The sequence below is a fragment of the Mus caroli genome, unplaced genomic scaffold (assembly GCF_978045245.1).
Source record: "Mus caroli unplaced genomic scaffold, Mus_caroli_1 scaffold_13, whole genome shotgun sequence".
Lineage (NCBI taxonomy): Eukaryota > Metazoa > Chordata > Mammalia > Rodentia > Muridae > Mus > Mus caroli.
Genome location: NW_028227268.1, coordinates 103529696 through 103543643, shown reverse-complemented (window position 1 = coordinate 103543643; position 13948 = coordinate 103529696). Strand labels below are relative to the sequence as shown.

Here is a 13948-nt window from a genome sequence, read left to right as displayed (position 1 = left end):
AAGTTGCACAGTCTCTCAGGGCTGTCTCATTCCCTTGCTGCTAGAGTCATGAGGAGGCTGGTCTGTTACCTAGGGAACGCTCACATTTCATTTGTTCTAGGAGATGGAGGACAACCTCATTTCCTATGCTCATGGGCACACTGCGTGTTCACTGCCTCCTATTGAAAAACATAGAGCTCTGAGGCTTTGAAGATAATAACTCCGTGGGTAAGAACAGTTGTGAGGCAAGCCTGAGGACTTGGGTTCAAATACCAAGAACCCACATAAAAAGGCAGGCATGGCTGCATATACCCAGCATAGCAACAGGTTCAGTGAGAAATTCAGTCTCAAAAGGATACGCCAGAGAGTGGTACAGATACACCTAGGGTCTTCCAGTGTGTGCGTGGTGCGTGTATGAGTGGGTGCAGGTGCGCGTGTGTGTGCACGAGCACATTGTATGTGTACACATGTTCACACAAGTGTTCGTGCACACACACAATTTTCTTTCTTTTTTTTTGGTTTTTCGAGACAGGGTTTCTCTGTATAGCCCTGGCTGTCCTGGAACTCATTCTGTAGCCCAGGCTGGCCTCGAACTCAGAAATCCGCCTGCCTCTGCCTCCCAAGTGCTGGGATTAAAGGCGTGTGCCACCACGCCCAGCTTCAACACACACACACACTTTTTAAAGAGAGCTCTGTACACCATGTGGTGGAGGCTCAGGAGGTTGAAAAAGGAAGATGGCTTAAGTCCTAGGTCTGTCTGGACTACCCAGTAAGACCTTGGCTCAAAAAAACATAAAAAAACAAAAGGAAAAAGGTATAAAGCTACCTCTGCAATTCAGAACTTTCAGAGGCTGGGTTTAGTGTTGGAGAAGCACTGCACCCAACGACTGAAATTCCCAGGCCTGCTGTGGCCTGTGCTTGCTGCTTTGGGGAGCAGTTGTTGGGATATTTGCCTGCTGATAATTTATGGTACTTAAGCGCAGCTTGTATCTTGGAGGTTTTTGTGACTTATGTTATAAGATAGTTAGGAAAGAAAAGAAGAGAAGAGAAAAAGAAAAGAAAAGGAACATATTTTACAGATAAATCTGCCCAGCAGCCTCGAAATGTTATTTTGGTCCCCAAAGCTATTAACAGTTTCCAACAATCCTGCATTCACTCCATGCTTGATGCACCCCTCCCCTGGGTCCACCAGCCTCAGCACATAGCAAACAGGCTCGATGTTCATCCCCCAGCCTCTTACAGTCGGTATGGTCATTTGACCAGCTGCGGCCAGTAGCAAGACGTTGTGGTATCAGGAGATGATTTATTCAGGCTCTTCCAAGTCACTCAAGATGAAAGCAGACTGGCTCACTCGGTATTGCAGGGTGACAGACAGCTGCTGATATGCAAGGACTCCCTAAAGGAGTGTAGTTACAACTGCCACAAGCCAGGCTTGGTGGTGCACACCTTTAATCCTAGTACTCGGGAGGCAGAGACAGGCAGATCTCTGAGTTTAAGGCCAGCCTGGGCTACAAAGTGAGTTCCAGGACAGGCAGGGCTACACAGAGAAACCTTGTTGGGGTGCAGAATGGGGTAGGGAGGCACTTGTCTACTTGTTGGCTTATACCCTCTCTCTGAGCCTGGGAGCAGCTCAAGACCTCCTGGAGCCATGGGACCTGCTAGAGAACGTGCAAGCTACTGCTGAGCATGTGTGCACGCCCACCCATCCAGGAAGGAACAGAGCACAATGGGGAAGATCCAGCTCTGCCTGGCTACTTAGTGGCACTGGGTTTCATCAGTGCCTCCTTTAGTGACCGTGCTGAGTCAGCAGGCATGACTGTGCCCTTTCTAGTTCCTGGATGATGTAATGGCACAGCTGGGTGAGGGACCCTGCTACCTATGTCCTTGCTTCTACTCAGACCTGTCCCTAGGGTGCTGGGTAGCACTACCTCCTTTACTGCCAAGTCTGGGAGTGTACTATAGTATGCTGCTCAACGACTTAATTGATTAATTAATTGATTATGTACATTAGTGTTCTGCCTCCATGCATGCCTGCGTAAGGTTGACAGGTCCCTTGGAAATGGAGTTGCAGACAGTTGTGTGTTGCTGGGTATTGAACCCAGGTCCTCTGGAAGAGCAGCCAGTTCTCTTAACTGCTGCTCCATCTCTCCAGCCCTCCTAATGCCATCTTGTTTTTGTTATCATAAGGCAGCATTCAGCCTGGTGTGCTGCTGCATGCTGTAGTCCCTAGAGGCCGGAGAATCAGGAATTCAAGGTTATTCTCAACTTTGAGGCCAGCCTGGACCACATAAGAAACTGTCTCAAAACAAAAAGACAATGTGGCTCCCAAATCTGTGTAGGGACATTTCCCTGACGATGCTCCATACAACACTGTTACTAGCAGCAACAGCAAGTCCTAAAGGCACCTAAGATGTGATGGGCTAAGGCACTTGTGATGGTTCACACTTACAATCCCAGCACTCCAGAAATTGAGCACTCCTGTAATCCATTCGTAGCACCCACTGAGCTATTTTTGATTGAGCCCCAAACTCACTGCACACTTGACCCCCTGCCCAGATATCTGATGAAATCATTAGGCACACTCCCTCAACAGTCAGGGGCAGCTTTAATATTTCATCACCTGGCCACATCTCAGGGAAGGCAGGCACTCTTTTACAGCCTCTTCCTGTATCCCGCTCAGCCTTCTATTAACAGTCCCCAAAGCCTCCTTAAAACGTGTGCTGCTCCACGTGATTTCCCAAAACTGCTCAGTGTGGGGGTGGCGGTGGGGGTGGATGGGGTGAGCATCATTATCTCCCGGAGCTTCCACGGAGGATGCTAAGGAAGAGGCTCCTCCCACCCATGGGAAGAACAGACTCTGAAAGCATTATGAGTCTGGCAGGGATTCAGTCACTCCCGCTCTCCCCGCTAAGCACTTCCTTCCCCACAGCAAAGCTGCCAGCCAAGCGACTCTGCACCCTCTGCAGGATGCTACACACCCAGAGGGCAAAGCTTTAGTGCAGCGGTCACTGTGGCGTTCCTGGGGGTGGCCTAGGTTCTCCTGCAGGGCTGAGTGGAAGAGGATCTAGCCTGGTTCTTATTACCTTAAAAAATTTATATAGTATATATAGAGCATTACGTGTGAGCCTGGTGCTCTAGGGCAGAAGGAGAGGGCAGCAGAGCCTACGGAACTGGTGTTGCACATGGTTGAGCCACCACGTGGGTGCTGGGAATTGAACCCAGGTCATAGGTAAGAGCAACAAGTGTTCTAAACCATTGAGCCATCTCTCTACCTCCTTCTTTTTATTCCCACAAGCCACACTGGCTCCCTTGGTCTTCAGACATGTTCCTGCCTCAGAACCTTCGCATTTACAGTTCCCTCATCTGAAATACACTGCCCTCAGGGTCTGTGTGGCTTCCTCCCTCACTTTTTCCAGGTTACTTTTGCTCAGTTTTTGTCTTGTGTGTGTGTGTGTGTGTGTGTGTGTGTGTGTGTGTGTGTAAGAAGAGATCTCACTACATAGCCCTGGCTGGCCTGGAACTCATGGAAATCCGCTTGCCTCTGCCTCCTGAGGCCTGACATGAAGGTCCAGTGTTCTCTTATCTGGCAACTACTGTCCCCTCCTTCCAAGTATTGTGACGTCACCTACTGTCCCCTCCTTCCAAGTATTGTGATGTCACCTGTAATCCCGGAACTGAGGAAGCAGAGGCAGAAGAATTGCTGCAAGTTTTCCATTGTGAGGCCAGCCAGAGATCCCAGTAAGAGAGAAAGACAAACAAACCAGGGCTAAGAGCTTGCCTAGCATGTGTGGGGCCCTGGGCTGGATTCCATTCTCCCTCCCCCTCACGCCTTATGCTGGGTCAACCATACTTCACTCCCCTGAAATCTTTAGTTACGTGTTTCAGCTATTCTCCGGACTTTTTCTTTCTCTTCTTTGTCCAGTGTCCCGGAAGAGCACCTGGCATATAACAGAACTCCAAAGAGACTCGAGTCAGTGGACTTATTTGGGAAATCCAAATTTCAGGCCTTTTTGTCTCCTGGGTGTGATGGCCACACTTCTCAGAAACAGAAACAGAATGCTGGGGCTGGAGGGGACCTTGGGACCGTTGTCTTCTGCCGCCCAGAGCTCACGAGCCTCTCCACTCATGGAAGGATGCTGCCTTGGTGAGGGGCATGTGAACCCGAGGTCCTGTGGTGTCTTTTCCAGCACCACAGAGGCATGAGTCGTAAGTGAAACATGCCCGCCTCCCACTTTTAGAGCAGATCTGTGTGCGCGTGCGCATGCACGGCAGTGCTCTTTTTTTTTTTTTTTTTTTTTTAAAGATTTATTTAATGTTATATGTAAGTACACTGTAGCTGTCTTCAGACACACCAGAAGAGGGCATCAGATCTCATTACGGATGGTTGTGAGCCACCATGTGGTTGCTGGGATTTGAACTCAGGACCTTCAGAAGAGCAGTCGGTGCTCTTAACCACTGAGCCATCTCGCCAGCCCACGGCAGTGCTCTTGAGCAGCATTTTCCACGCTGCTTTGTTGCTTGTTTGTCTTAAGATTTTCAAGATTTATTTATTTATTTTATTTATTTATGTGAGTACACTATTGCTCTCTTCAGAATCCCATCCTTTCTTCATATCCCATTATAGAATCTTTCTTTATGAATCTTTCTTCATATCCCATTACAGATGGTTGTGAGCCACCTGTGGTTGCTGGGATTTGAACTCAGGACCTCTGGAAGAGCAGTCAGTGCTCTTAACTGCTGAGCCATCTCTCCAGACCATTTTCAAGATTTTAAAAATTACCTTTTTAAATGTAAAGGGATATGTTTTTAAATGTCAAGCTTTACTCTTTTATTCTCTCTCTCTCTGTACTCACATGTACAGGTGCCTTCACAGGAGGCCAAAGGCACTGGAACTCCCTGGTGCTGGAGATCACAAGTTGATATGAGCGGCCTGACTTGGGTGCTGGGAATCTGTCTTCTGAAAGAACACAACATACTCTTAATACTGAATCATCTCTGCAGCCCTTATTTTTTTAGTTACATGTGTATTTGTATGTTTGGACACATGAGTCCAGGGCCTACTGAGGCCAGAAGAGGGCATTGGATCCCCCAGAGGTGGAGTTGCAGTTGGTTGTGAGCCACCTGATGTTGGTTCTGGGAACTGAACTCAGGTCAGGTCTTCTGCAGGAGCGGGGCATGCTCTAACCACTGAGCCATCCTTCCAGCTCCCTCTCACCCTGTTTTTGAAAGTCTCTGGTCCTTTCTGTGGGGCTTGGGTTTCCAGAGCTTGGTGGACACTTTCTGAGCAGGCCCGAGGGAAGCCTCAGGAGACCCCGCTGCCATGGTGACCTGAGGACCAAAGTAGGACTTTCCATCTCTGTGGGAGTGCCTGCCACAATGGCTCCCCGTAGCATGGTCTGTCCCCAGCAGCCCTTAGACGTCCTCTGAGTAGCTGACACAAACCATCTGGGGAGGTAGAGGGCAAGTGTCTGCAGAACAGCTGTGGGTGACTCAGCTTGGCAGAGTCGCGCTCTGCCCTGCAGATGCTCAAGTACAGACCGCCATGATAGAGACTGAGGAGGGATTTTCTGTGAGAGTGATGGTAGCCTATGTCTAGGTGGGAGAGCTGCACCCCAATTCAGCTCTAGTTTTAAGACCAAGCAGTCCCCTTTTTTTATTTTTATTTTTAAAGGGATGAAGGTCCCCTTTTTAAAAGATTCTTTTTAAAAGAATCTCACTAGATACGGGCATCAGATTTCACTCTAGATGGTTGTGAGTCAACTGTGTGGTTGCTGAGAATTGAACTCAGGACCTCTAGAAGAGCAGCCAGTTCCCTTAACTGCTGAGCCATCTCTCCAGCCCTCAGTAGTTCTCTAGCCTTGGCCTCTGGAAAACTGAGCTTACAAACTGCTTTTGTCCTTCTGACTCAGAAGGAAGGAAGAAAGGAAGGAGGGAGGGAGGGAGAGAGGGAGGAAGGGAGGGAGAGAAGGGAGGAAGACAGGGAAGAAGGGAGGGAGAGGCTGGGTGGTGGTGGTGCATACCTTTAATCTCAGCACTTGGGAGACAGAGGCAGGCGGATTTCTGAGTTCGAGGCCTGCCTGGTCTACAGAGTGAGTTCCAGGACAGCCAGAGCTACACAGAGAAACTCTATCTCGAAAAACCAAAAAAAAAAAAAAAAAAAAAGAAAGAAAGAAAGGAAGGAAGGAAGGAAGGAAGGAAGGAAGGAAGGAAGAAGAGAAGGAAGGAAGGGAGGGAGGGAGGGAGGGAGGGAGGGAGGGAGGGAGGGAGGGAGGGAGGGAGAGAGGGAGAGAGAGAGGGAGAGAAGGGAGAGAAGGGAGGGAAGGAGAAAGAGAGCTGGCCAGCCCAGAAGCAGTAGTTCAGCTAAGTAGCTTGCTAGCTGTGCCACTTTACAAAAAACAACAAAACACCCTCTTGGTTGGACATAAGGGCTCATGCCTGTAGTCCAGCACTTAGGAGGCTAAGGTAATTGAATCAGCACTGTTTGGATACCAGCCCCACGGTGAGGGCCTGTCATAATGGAGAAAGGGGGCACACAGTTGGACAAGAAGACAGGGAGCCATTCAAAGCCCAGTCTTCTTTCTGAGGGACTAGCAGGACCTCTGCCCCACAGGAGGCCAGACTGCAGGCATGGGGGTGGGGCTGAGTGAGGGCCAGTCCCCTTGCCTGCAGCCCTGGGACTGTTTTTATTGCTGTAGGTACTAACTAACTAGACCCTGGGTGACTGGCTGACCTTGGAGACCTATCTATCCTTGTTGAAAGTCTAATTCTACAAGACTGAGAAGGAGCCTCAGGCTCTAGGGGTGCCAGAAGCTGCTATTTGGGACCCACCCATTTCTCCACCAAGCAGATGTGGTTGTTGAAAGCCAAGGCTTGGGGGCCCACAGCAGGAAGGAGATTGAGCGGGGGAGCTGGGGTCCTGAAGAGGGAGATGAGGGGCCTGGCTGACTGCACAGAGCCTGCCCTGCTCTGCAGGTGTGGAGGAAATTGGCTCTAAGGATGGTTGCGCTACAGAGCAAAGGATGGGGCCCCCGACCAGGCAGAAAGTGGACAGATGCTGTGTCTGTGCAATATTGCTTTGGGAGCCTGGGTGGGCGGCTGCCCTGCTCTACCCTTGACTTAGCTGCTGCAGTAGTCCCTCCATTCTGCCTTATGGGGGGAATGAGAATTTAATCTGCACATAGGTGCTCTCAAAATGCAGCAAGGATCCCAGACCTATGGCAGTCACCCCCAGGCAGTCCCCAGAGGACCCCTCTCCAGTCAGGTTCCCATTCTGACATAATGGAGGCCATCTGTGGATTTATTCATGGGAAAAAAAAAAGTGGGAATATAGCTCATGTGGGGACGCCTGCAAGGCACGCCACATCCCTCATGTTTGTTTTTCACCAGAAGGGGACATTCAGCAACATAGAGCCGATATGGTTGTGCCCTCAACCACACAGCAGGATCAATGATGGAACCCCCATGCTAAAGCTTGCCTCCACCTGTCTGCTTCTTCCGTTTTCATTTGCACTCTGGAATTTTCCATTCCATTTGTTGAATGCCACTTGTAAGGAGGCTGCCTGATACATCTTGAGCAGGAATGTGCTAAATGGCACTATATGCAAGCTGGCTTCTCCCACATTTTGGTCACATCAAATGCCATGCCTTCTTGTAATTATGAGACATTCTTCTCTGGATATTTGTGGCAGGGAAGGAAGCCTTCCCTGCAGCTGTGCTCCGTAGGTTAGGAAATCTGGTGCAGTGAGATTCGGGGCTGGTGCTGTGGAAGGGCCTGGGGAAGGGCCTTACACAGACCCTGTGGAAGCCTCAGACCTTCTCACATACCTGAAAAAACTTACCATGAACACACCAACCAGGTGCTGAGCAAATATCACCAAATGCCGCTAGAATGCACACAGCAATTCAGAAACCCTGGACGGGGCTTCCCCAGGGAACCAAGGGGTAGAACTTGTTTCCAAGGACAGTTTCTATTCACATGTATGTTCTGTGGCTATGGCAGAAGTGGGAAGTCCAAAATATACCCCAACCACGTCCTTTTATTTTGACACCCCCTCCCCCACGCTGAGGATGGAAACCCCATCTCAGGCAAGCATCACCGAGCTGTTTCCAGCATCTCATTTTGTCATTCCAGTGGCTTAAAGCCTTTTACAATAAATACTTGGTAAACTCCCTTTAACATCTCACAGGAAACACATAGATTATATGACCTATATATAGACATCTAAAAATTCTTGTGTGTGTTGGGGGATGGGTGGGTGTGGTGGTACATGCAGGTGGACCTCTGAGTTTGAGGCCAGCCTGCTCTACATACAGAGTAAGTTGCAGGGCAGGGCAGCCAGGACTACACAGAGAAGAGCTGTGTTGAAAAACAAAACCAAAGTTTCATGATTCTTAAGCAGAGCTTCTCAGGCCTGGTATGGGTGTTTGGGGACTATGCTATGAATCACTGTGCTCATTAGCATCCCAGGCTCTCAAGATGCCAGCAACATCTGCCTCTAGGCGTGGCAACAAAGAATGTCTCCAGAGACTGCCAAATGTCCAAGGGGGGGTTGCGGTGAGACAAGACACCCTTACTTGGGAACCAGTCTTCTGACACAAAGGCTAAGAGAAGGTAGCAGATAATAAAGTAGCATGTGTTTCAAAATAAAAGCCCCCACGCACAGCTGCACAGGCAGTGATCTTGCGGCCACCTGCCCTGTGACGATGACTGATTCAGATAGAAGGGATGAAGGGAAGGAACTACTTGTGCAAGGACAGAGAAGTGGCAGAGCCAAAGGTATGCATGGGCATGCTAAATAGCAGCAAGACAGCATTTGAACAAAAGTTCCCCTAACCCTAACCGTGGCAGACACACTCCAGGACCCTGGTGAATGCCTATAAGTGCAGGAAGCACCTCACACGTACACAGTGGCTTCCTATACACACATAGCCATGATGCAGAAGAATTCAGGTCTTGGAGAGATGGCTCAGTGGTCAAGAGCACTTGCTCTTGCAGAGTCCTTGGGTTCAGTTCCCAGCACTGACATAATGGCCTGCAACCATCTGTAACTCCAGTTCCAGGTATCCAACTCCCTCTTCTGACCTCAGCACTCACACGCATGCAGGCAAAACATTCATAGACATAAAATAATAAAATAAAAATAATGTATAAGGTAGGCACAGTAAGAGATCAGATCAACAGTAATAACTAATAATAAAATTAAATACTATACTAAGAAGTTATTTAAAGCCTGTGGAAGGTTTTACACTTGTTATTAATTTATTAGAATGACTTTATTTAGATACACTTGGCCTCAGCAGGCTACAGTGGCTTTGCTAGGCTGTGACCTATTTTAAGCGCACTGCAGTCCATGGTTGCCACACTGATCCACACACACCAGCTTCGCCTCACATCTGGCAGGGGCATAAGATGGTGGGGAAAGAATACAGTCTGGAATCGGGAACTAAGGTGAGACTTGGAATCATTGGGGTGGGAGTGGGGTGCCAGTGAAGACAGTCTCATCCTAGCCTTGTACTGGGTACAAAGGCCCTTGGACCACTTCTGAGGGCAAGGCTGGAGCCCATTAGATCTTGGCACTTTGGTCTGGCCCCTTCTCTCCAATCTGACCAACCCAGAAGGGGTCTCCCTGCCACTTTGACTTAGTCTCCTGGTCAATTAGAGTGGCTAAAGGCAAGGGGTAACTGCAGCTTTCTTCTTAATTTTAAAGGGTCTAGATCTCCAACACACCTCCCTCGCAAGGGGCCTCTGCCACAGAGATGCTACTTCTGTCTTAGAAAATCCAACCACAACCAGCCTGTTAGTTCCAGGGCAGTGAGCAAGTGGGGTTAGGAGAAAGGAAGAGGCTGGCTGGGGTGCCTTCGTGTGCAGTCTCCAATCACACAGGGTCCTGAGGCCCATGAATACTGTCAGTTCTCCATCAGCAAGCAGGGAATGACAGAGGCCTGGATGCTGTGAAAAGCCTAGGTGCTGTAAACATTAGTGTAAGCAAGGTGACCGGTGGGCAGGAGACAGTGAACCCTCTCTGTAGTCCCTTTACTGAACAAATGCGTCCATAAATTAAACTGACAATGGTATGGAAACCAGGATGAATGAGAAGCCAACAGCAGAACCTGCAGCACACAGTCCTTACAGTGTCTCTGGGCCCCTGGATGTGGCTGGGGCTTGTAAATTAACCCTGAAGCTATCTCCTGTTCTCAATGCCCAGTGTGTTCCTAATTCCTACCTGGTTTCCAGGTGGACATGAGTGTACCCTGCTCTCTCCTGAACCCAGTCTCTAACCATGGCTAGAGTGCTTTTTCAGTCTCCCAAACCCAAACTGAAGCAAAACCAGACAGAACTTAACCCCGCCCCAGTTCTCAGGCTGATCCAGAGGCATGGACAACACAGAATGGTGAGCAGGGGAGACAGTCTTTGTAGATGCCCTGTCCCATGGGGTTGTGGATGACAACAGCAATTCTCAGCTTTGGAGCCAATAAATATGCCACCTTTCAGGGCTCCTGCCATGACAAACATTTGGGTCTGCCCACACAGTTTAGAAAGCAATATTTGAGGATCTGGTCACCAATGAAACCAGCTTTAACTATATCCATTGTCAATCATAAAAGGCTGGTTTGTCGATCACATCACAGGACTCCCTGGCAGAGGAATCTTCCTTCTTAAGAGGGAACTGCCAGCCCAGGCTGCTCTCCACTTATTTTATACCACAGATGATCACAGGAAACTGAAGCCATGAGTACAGAAGGACTACCATATTAGAGACATAAGAAACCACTTTAAAAGAGAAAACAGGGGCTGGTGAGATGGCTCCGCGGTTAAGAGCACTGGCTGCTCTTCCAGAGGTCCTGAGTTCAATTCTCAGCAACCACATGGTGGCTCACAATCATCTATAGGGGGATATGATGCCCTCTTCAGGCAGGCAGATGTATATGCATCAGAACACTTGTACATTAAATAAAATAAAGTTAAAAAAAGAGAGAGACAGAGAGAGACACACACACACAGAGAAAACAGGCTGGAGAGACGGCTCAGTGGCTATGAGCACTAACTGTTCTTCCAGAGGTCCTGAGTTCAATTCCCAGGGTGGCTCACAACCATTTATACTGGAATCTGACCACATCGTACCCATGACCAACCACACTGTCAGTCTTTTGGGGGCACAGAATTTAGTGACCTCCTCAGAGTGTAGTACTGACAGTTATTGAGTTCCCAGTGTGTCAGCTCCTGGGGGATAGGACTATTGTTTCCCTCAGACTTGACAGTTACCCAGTGAGGCAGAAACTATAGGCCCACATATATATGAGCAAGCTGGGCTGCATCTGGGGACGCTACCTAGAGCAGTTGATGGCCTAGCATGGGGACGGCCTAGCATGGGGATGGCCTATGGTTCCTCCACCCTCAGCACTTGCCTAACATGCCCCGGCTGTTAGGCAAGTGGTCTAACACTAAGAGACTCTGCCCCTAGCATAAAATCTCAATCTCCCTCCCTCCCTCCCTCCCTCCCTCCCTCCCTCCCTCCCTCCCTCCCTCCCTCCCTCCCTTTCCTCTCCCCACCCCCACCGTGTGTGTGAGTGTGTTTGCTCATTCTAGAAAAAAAAAAACTTGAGGTGGTCCCATATTATGAATGTATTGGAAGTTCAAGTTGTATACTTAAAAGGAGATTTTCAAAGTGGAAATAAAAGCAGAAAGAAGTTCTCAGTGGTGCTATGAGTGGTGCCCCTGAGCCCAGCGATGGGGAGACTGAGAGAGAAGCTGGAGTTCAAGGTCATCCTCAGCTACACAGTGAGGTGGAGGCAGCCTGGGCAGGACAAGACCCAGTCATTCACAAAAACAGACAGCGGGGATGCGAACAAAGCAAGCCAGGGAGATGGCTCAGCAGGTAAGAGCACTGACTGCTTTTCCAAAAGTCCGGAGTTCAATTCCCAGCAACCACATGGTGGCTCACAACCATCTGTAGTGGGATCTTACGCCCTCTTCTGGTGTGCCTGAGGACAGCTGCAGTGTACTCATATACATAAAATAAGCAGATTGTAAAAACTAAAAATCCAAAAACAAACAAACAAACAAACAAACACCAGCAATGCAAGCAGTCTGTGAGTCACATTTACAGAAAACTCACCTCCTCGGAACAGCCCTCTCCCTGACCACAGAATCTGAGCTGGGAAGGACTTGCGTGTGTTCACTTTAGAAAAAATGGGAACGGAAACAAAAAGGAATTTCTGGTGGTGAATTCTAAACTCCCCAGAAAAGCCAGTTCTTCAGAATATTCCATTCTCAGACTCCTAGGAACCCAGATGGACATTTAAATCATCCGGGCTGTGGCTTTCACATTTGGCTTGCAGAAGAATCACCGGGGAACTTTAGAAAACTCCGAATGTCACTGTCTGCTTTCTGATTCAAGTGATCTGGGGTAGGCCCAGAAACTGTGGTGCTGCGCTCCAGCCCAATTCCCCCATGGACTCTGACACATAGATTACATTGAGAGCTACAGATTTGGTCAACGCATGTCATTTAGCAGATTAAAAAAATGGAGGCTTAGAGCTGATGGGTTTTTCCCCAGAGACATAGTGACTTGGCCCGTTCTGTCTCACACGGGGTGATGCCAAACCCCTATATCCATGGAAGTGGCAATGCTAGAGTCCTGGCCCCACTTAGTCTCAGTTCTGTCCATGTGGCCTTATCTTGATGTGGCCATTTTGCTGCTTCTCCACCCTGGCATTTCCAGAGGGCCCTGAATGACATCTTTGGGGGCCCCTAAGACATTACATGTCATGAGGTACATGCTCTAAGATGTGCTTGTCTTCAATGGCCCTCCATGGCACTGCCAGTGACAGTGAGAGATTAACAACTGTGTCTTCAAGGTCAGCTGTAAAGCAACCTGACAGAGGAGGAGCAGAATGTGAAGCTCTTGCTTGGGGAATGCTATGCACTGTCCTCTCAGCAAGTGGAAGTCCAGCTTACCTCATTCACAGATGAGGACAAGTGCCCTGAGAAGTTGGTATTGTGTCTTAGGCCCTGCACGGAGGTAATGGTCATATGAGGAAAGTTCAAGCCAGTTCTTTTAAAAAAACAAACATTTATTTATAATCACGTATGTGAGTACGCTGTCGCTGTCTTCAGACACACCAGAAGAGGGCATCAGATCCTATCATTACAGATGGTTGTGAGCCACCATGTGGTTGCAGGGAACTGAACTCAGGACCTCTGGAAGAGCAGTGCTCTTAACCACTGAGCCATCTCTCCAGCTTTCAAGCCAGTTCTTTTTTTTTTTTATTTTTTTTTTTTATTTTTTTTAAAGATTTATTTATTTATTATATGTAAGTACACTGTAGCTGTCTTCAGACACTCCAGAAGAGGGTGCCAGACCTCGTTACGGATGGTTGTGAGCCACCATGTGGTTGCTGGGATTTGAACTCTGGACCTTCGGAAGAGCAGTCGGGTGCTCCTACCCACTGAGCCATCTCACCAGCCCCTCAAGCCAGTTCTTGTCCCTGTCCTCTGCAGCAGCTCCATTAAGGTGTCACGCTCAGTCTCTTAAAGGATAAGCCAGTCCCACAGATGTCTGGCTAGTAGCCAGGAAAAAGCAGTGGGGACACCTGAGGTCACCCTGAACATCACCGGGTACCTGTCCAGATCTCTGGTGTGGTCTTCCGGTCAGGGATGCTAACCCAAGTCTATGCACCGAGAAATCTGAGGCATCCAAATAGAGGACAGTGCCTTGTTCTCCAAGGAATAATGTCACTCTGTGGGAGTGCACATGTCACAGGTCACCATGCTTGAGGCATGTGATCCAGGCCCAGTGCAAAAAAGCTGTGGCACTTGTACGTACAGGTACATGCACATACATGAGATAATGATTTTGTTGTTTGGTTTTTGAGTCAGGGTTTCTCTGTGTAAGAGCCCTGGTCTCAAACCATCTGCCCTTGTCTCCTGAGTGCTGGGATTAAAGGCTTGCACTGCCATGCTCAGCTG

General features: G+C 48.9%; 1 long non-coding RNA gene across 1 annotated transcript; it reads left to right on the top strand.

Annotated features, from left to right (window-relative positions):
• Positions 1–3658: 3658 nt before the first annotated feature.
• LOC147001586 (uncharacterized) lies at positions 3659–4936 on the top strand. The gene is made up of 3 exons (XR_015044884.1): positions 3659–3717; positions 3902–4185; positions 4841–4936. It is a non-coding gene; the product is annotated as an uncharacterized LOC147001586 (long non-coding RNA).
• Positions 4937–13948: the final 9012 nt, after the last annotated feature.